Source organism: Cebus imitator, unplaced genomic scaffold (assembly GCF_001604975.1).
Source record: "Cebus imitator isolate Cc_AM_T3 unplaced genomic scaffold, Cebus_imitator-1.0 Scaffold2, whole genome shotgun sequence".
Classification (NCBI taxonomy): Eukaryota; Metazoa; Chordata; class Mammalia; order Primates; family Cebidae; genus Cebus; species Cebus imitator.
The window spans coordinates 6,207,284-6,213,291 of record NW_016107317.1 but is presented as its reverse complement, the minus strand read 5'-3'; the positions used below and the strand labels follow the sequence as shown (position 1 = coordinate 6,213,291).

Here is a 6,008-nt window from a genome sequence, read left to right as displayed (position 1 = left end):
TATGTATGTATGTATATCGCCACCATAATTATGTATATAGGTGTATTATATATAGATAATACATATATATATAATATATTATATATTATACATTATATATATACATTATATATATAATTTGTTATATGTAATTTGTTTCAATATATTTTCAATTTCTAACAAGAATATTTTATTATATATATATAATTATATAAAGTATTTTTCAGCTTTATAAAGGGAAATCTTGCCATTTTATACAACATGGATAAACTTAAAGAACATTACATGAAATAAGGCAGACACAAAAAGAAAAATACTGCACAATTGCACTTTTATGTGAGATCTAAAAGAAAGTCCAGTGCACAGCATAGTGGTTGTGAGACGTGGACAGGAGAGGAAATAGAGAGATAGGGGCCAAAGGGAACAGAGATGCAGTTGTATATTATGCATAAGTCTGGAGTCTAATATGAAGACCATAGTTAATAATACTGTATTGTATATTGAACCATTTTTTAAACAAGTAGATTTTAAGTGCTCTTATTCCAAAATGGGTGATAGCTATGTGAGATGATTAATATGTTAATTTGCTTGACTATAGTAACCATTTCACTACGTATATCAAAACATCATTGTGTTTATATTAAACATATATAACAAAAACAGAAAGGAATTATAAATATATTCTTTCATACTAATATATTCCATTACAAAACATACACAAACTGAAATCAAGTTAAAAAGAATAAGATAGAGGAAATACTATTCAAAAATAATTTTACTGTATGTTTTAATCAAAAGCACTTTTTGCTCTAACAATTATTAGTAATTAATACTACTTAGTGAGAGTTATCTTATTGAATATTTTTATTTATATTTTAGGACCTTAGCTTATATTTTATAGTACTGAGGTCTCATTCCAATATTTGATTTCCTTAGCTTCATTGCCGGGAAGGATCCATCACAAAGCTGCAGAGACCCATGAGGAGGAAATCTCGAGTCTGTATTAATGCTATTGATGTATTCTCAATGATAATACTTTTCAATAATACCATCCAACAGTTAAGCAAACATTTTTAACAATTTTGCTTAACATTTCCAATATTACTCAATAAGTATCAGTTGTTCTTACATACTAGTGAAAGCTGTTGAATCTTTATACTTTTAAATTAATTATTTTAAAGATTTTATGACAGATTAGAAAATTTTGTCTCCAAGTTTTAAAAGTACACAGACACTAGATGTTTTCAGATCATGCTTTTACATATTTTCTGTTAACAAATCCAGGTAGTTATGCAAACATATCCAAACAAACATAACATTTTCAGAATACTCCCTTTGTAACATATTTAAAGCAAATAATATTTGCTTTTCCATTACCGTGAAAAATTACCTTTATCTTGAAGGGGCACCTGACATGAAGTGCGTGTGTCTGTGTGTTAATAGGATATATGCCAAATGGCAACCCACTAGACATCACAAAAAAGGCTGTAAATTTGAAAATTTCATTTTAAAAAGAAAATGCACAAATCATTCTTAAGTTTGACAACTTGTTTGAGTATTCTGTCACAAGATAACCACTGAACATCTGTTTGGAAAAAATTTGTGATGGTTACTTCGTAGTTATTAAAAAGTCTTGTCGTCATTCTGTCATTCAAAATAACACAAATTTAACCTTGCCACAAGCAAAAAGGGCCACTGTCAATTGCCGTGTGTTGTGGAATTACCACTCCTGGGTCATAATATCACGTGGCCCTGAGTAAAAAATGATTCATCTAACACACGAACCACGTAGGGGTACCGTGAATACCCTTATATTAATAATGAGGAAGTTACTACAATATTTAGCTCAATCATCTGTATTCAACTTTTGAACAAAGGTGAAGTACCATGGAGCAGTGGGAAGAAACAGAAGTATAAGATTGCCACCTAACAGGAGATACAATATATTTTTCATCCCTTCTAAATAAAAAAAATTCATTGGACTCTTACCTACTCTCTATTTTATGGTATGTGTGCCATTAAATAGTAAGATGTCAAGCAATCGAATTTAAAAGAAGAAAAAGTGAAAGGAGAAAGGCCTTTGAAACCAGTAGACTGTATATATACAGAAGCAGACAAAACAGAGTGGCCTTCGTTTTGAATAAAGACTCTGTTTCAACATAGATTTTCTTTTGAAGTTAATATAAAATTCCATAACTATGCTTTTGTACATGGTTCATGCCAATGATTAAATATTCAGTTTTATTCATTCCTATATTAATTACAGCAAAATGATAACAACAATATCTGCTTCCTCCACTGTAACAGGGTCTAAACAGAAGATTATCACCATTCAAACAACTTGAGGAAGGTTTAATGGGACTGTTAAAAAAGGTTGCAGGGAGGAAAATCACAAAGAGTAGACCGTACATTGGGGCCAGTGACATTGATGCTGTTAACACTCAGGCCTGAGGTGTGGGACTTCAAGAACAAGTCAGCAGCCATGAAAGGAGCATGAAGACACAGCCAGTTGAAGGAGAGTATCACAGATAGGGAGGCAGAGAATACATACCCTGAATTCTCTTTTTTCCCTGTAATCTCCTGCCGGCACTGCCAATCGGCTGTATACAACCAAAAGCCAGGGGCAAGAGAGACTCTGGACGTTGTCCATGGAAGGGAACCTCCAGGTCAGAGGCAGAGAAAGGGTGGAGTGGGTCTCAAAAGGCAAACAGAAGATCATCTTCAAGTTCATTCCCTTCCACATGATTAAAATAATTAAGTGGCAGATTGGCAGGGTCTAAATTCTGTGTTTATATAAAAAGATTTGAGGAGATTATACAGTCTGTTGCTGTTGCTCTCAAAACATGGCTAATTATAGGGTTTTCAAAACTTATCTACTTTTCTTACTCTTTTAAATAGGCAATGTATCTAGGTTACAAAATCCAAAAGATGCAAATGAGACTACAATAAAAATTAAGTTTCCAGTCTTCCTCTCTCTCTGCCTATTTTCTCCTCTCTAAAAACATTGCACCTAATTTCTTTTGTATCCATTCAGAGATGTTCTATGCAACTGCACTCAAGGTAAGTAAATAAATACTTCTTTTAGATGAAAAGTAGAATATTATGCACACAGACTGCATATTGCTTTTGAAATGTAATAATACATCTTGGGATAGTTTACAGTTAGCTTGTAGAGTGCTTTCTAAAGTAAAAGGGATTTTATTTAGATGAGTATAGCAAAATCTTTTTACCAATTCTATATTGATGAGTATTTGTTTTCATTTTTTTACAACTAAAACTACTATGAATATTATCATACATACATCATTTTGAACATATCTTAGTATATCTGTAATTAGCAAAAGAAAATTTTTGCTTAAAAGCAAAATTGCTTTGTGAAAATACATGTATTTTTAAATGTAAAAGATAACTGATAAACCTCCATAACATTTTAAACAATTAAATTTCCATCTTTAATTTGAGATTCTGCTTCCACACATCTTCATTAGTAGGCTGCCATCAATTTTTTCTTTATTTTTTGCCCATCTGATAGGTGAAAGTGGTATATGATTCTATTTTATAATTCAAGTTGAGAACCAATTCATGTGTTTAAGAACTACAGACAGTATACATTTTTAATGGAATTATTTGCTTATAGTCTTCAACCATTTTGATGGGTTTGTAGGAATTCTGTGTTAATTAAATAAATTAGTTCTTTACCACTGAAAAGATTTGATATATAACACTGATTTATTAAAAAGTATTTTCCTAATATAAAAAGTCTTTGATTTTTTTTCTTTTGATATTTTCATTGTTTCTCTTTCTGTTTCTGTCTTCTAACTTTTAAAATATCTCGTGTATTTTAGTGGCTTGTGCTAGCTTTGGATCCATTTTTCCCCCTCAGCTGAACATAAAAACACCATTCATTAAATAATCTATCTTTCCTCTACTGATTTAAAATTTTATGAAAAGATATAAATTCTTAAAGATAATCGGGTATATTTCTGGTCTTTCAATTCTGCTTCATAATATTATTTGTCAGTCTTCTGCTTTGACAAGTATCACATAATTTTAATTATGGGTAAGGACAAAAAATGATCATAATTGTACTAAAATAATAAAAAAGTATCCACTGTGATAGAGAATGATTATGAACATATCAAACTTGGGACGTAACTTGAATGGATTCTTTGGGTTTTGGCTGAAACAAAGGGACTTTGGGTTTGGCTGAAACAAAGGAAATATTTTTAATACAAAGAATAAATAAAGTATCCAGGTTATGTTATGGAAAATGTCAAATCAGTTCAAGCACAATGAAGGGAAAGAATGAAAAAAAATAGTCATTGTTGATGTTGTTGTTATCTGTCATTGTCATCAGAAGCATCAGCAACACCACTATTTATTGACTAATTATTATAGTCAGGATAGAGTTACTATTATCTGCATTCTACACCATGGAAACTGAAGTTCAGGGAATTTAAGATTATTCAGCAAGGAAAGGTCAAAACTACCATTAAGTTTGTGGTCTGCCTGATTTTGTAGCTCCAATTAAATAAAAATACTGATAAGTATTTGCTAAATATGTTAGGCTAAGTGTGGGATTTCAAAAGATGCAAACATACATGTCAGACTAAAAGCATAAATACCAAACAACTGATAAAGACAAACTATGATACAGGATTTCAGCAGAGTGGGAAATTCTCAAAATTGGGGTTGTTCAAGCAAGACTTCATACTACTGATAAGACTACTAAAGGACCAGGTGGTAAAGACAGGGATGGCCATTCCAGAAAGAGGGAATATACAGGGAAGATGGCTTATGGTGTGTTTGGAAGAAAACAGGTGTATAGATTTTACTGGGATGGAAACTTTAATATTCATTCAGTCGTTTATATATTTATTTTGTAATAGAACAGTGCCTTGACACTTTCTGATGGACAAGAAGAAGGCCAATATTTGTTTCTGGTCAGATGAAACACACACGAGAGCATGAGTCAGGCCTGGAGAATTTGCATAGCTACATAATGCCTTATGAATTGGGAATGTTGAAGTGGCAACTGTGTGAGTAACTCTTGGGTGTCAAGGAGAAGGTCGTTACACTCTAAGATGGTTTCTATAAAAATTTTGGCAATCCAATTTTTAGGAAATTCTTCTTATGTCTAAATGATTAGAGATGGCATATACAACAATTATTAGAATTAGTGAATGGTAAGAGATCAGAGATAGACTTTAGTAGTCATTCATTTTGATTTAGCAATTGTCCATTTTCTTACAATCATGTTATCACTTTTACCATGAAAGAATTTTCTGTTCATTTGGCCCTATTCAGTTGTTTTCTTTGTTACCAAAATTTTAGCTTTTTAATAACACTTTTTCTGATACATATAGAAGGATTTTTCAATGATTACAGAAATAAAAGGGTACACATTTTATTTTTCAGAAGTTCCTATAAACAAAGGTACAACAAAAGAAATGGCTTTTCATTTCCTATTTGCTGAAAATGAACAAAAACTTTTTCTAAGCCATAATAGCCAATGAAATAAAAGTACAATACATTCACATCACATTGAACAAAAGTCTCAAAATTAAATACACTGATTTTTTTATTACTTATGAAAAATTATACATACATAGATATACAGATATACATACATACACTCACAAACACACACAGACAGCACCGTGTACAGAGTAGGTTCTCTTTTGCCTTCTGAATGCTAATTCTATTTCTTAATTTGTAAGATCAGTTTAGGTTCCAGGTAATCATTATGGAATAAAACGCAGAATATTAGGCTGGGTACAGTGGCTCATGCCTAATCCCAGCCCTTTGGGAGGCTGAGGCAGGTGGATCACCTGTAGTTAGGAGTTGGAGACCAGCCTGGCCAAAATGGTGAAACCCTATCTCTACTAAAAATCCAAAAAATTTAGCCAGGTATGGTAGTGGGCACCTGTAATCCCAGCTACTTGGGAGACTGAGGCAAGAGAATCTCTTGAACCCTGGAGGTGGAGGTTGCAGTGAGCTGAGATTGTGCCATTGCACTCCAGCCCGGG

The 6,008-nt window shown here is 32.2% G+C and overlaps 1 protein-coding gene and 1 long non-coding RNA gene across 2 annotated transcripts in view; one reads left to right on the top strand and one right to left on the bottom strand.

Annotated features, from left to right (window-relative positions):
* PIK3C2G (phosphatidylinositol-4-phosphate 3-kinase catalytic subunit type 2 gamma) overlaps positions 1-6,008 on the bottom strand; it is a 395,898-nt gene that overhangs the window by 195,027 nt on the left and 194,863 nt on the right. The window lies entirely within an intron of this gene.
* The window catches only part of LOC119471235, an 83,915-nt gene continuing 80,904 nt past the window's right edge, over positions 2,998-6,008 (top strand). Inside the window, exon 1 of the long non-coding RNA XR_005200268.1 lies at positions 2,998-3,039. This is a non-coding gene — a long non-coding RNA (uncharacterized LOC119471235). The remainder of the gene's footprint in view (positions 3,040-6,008) is intronic.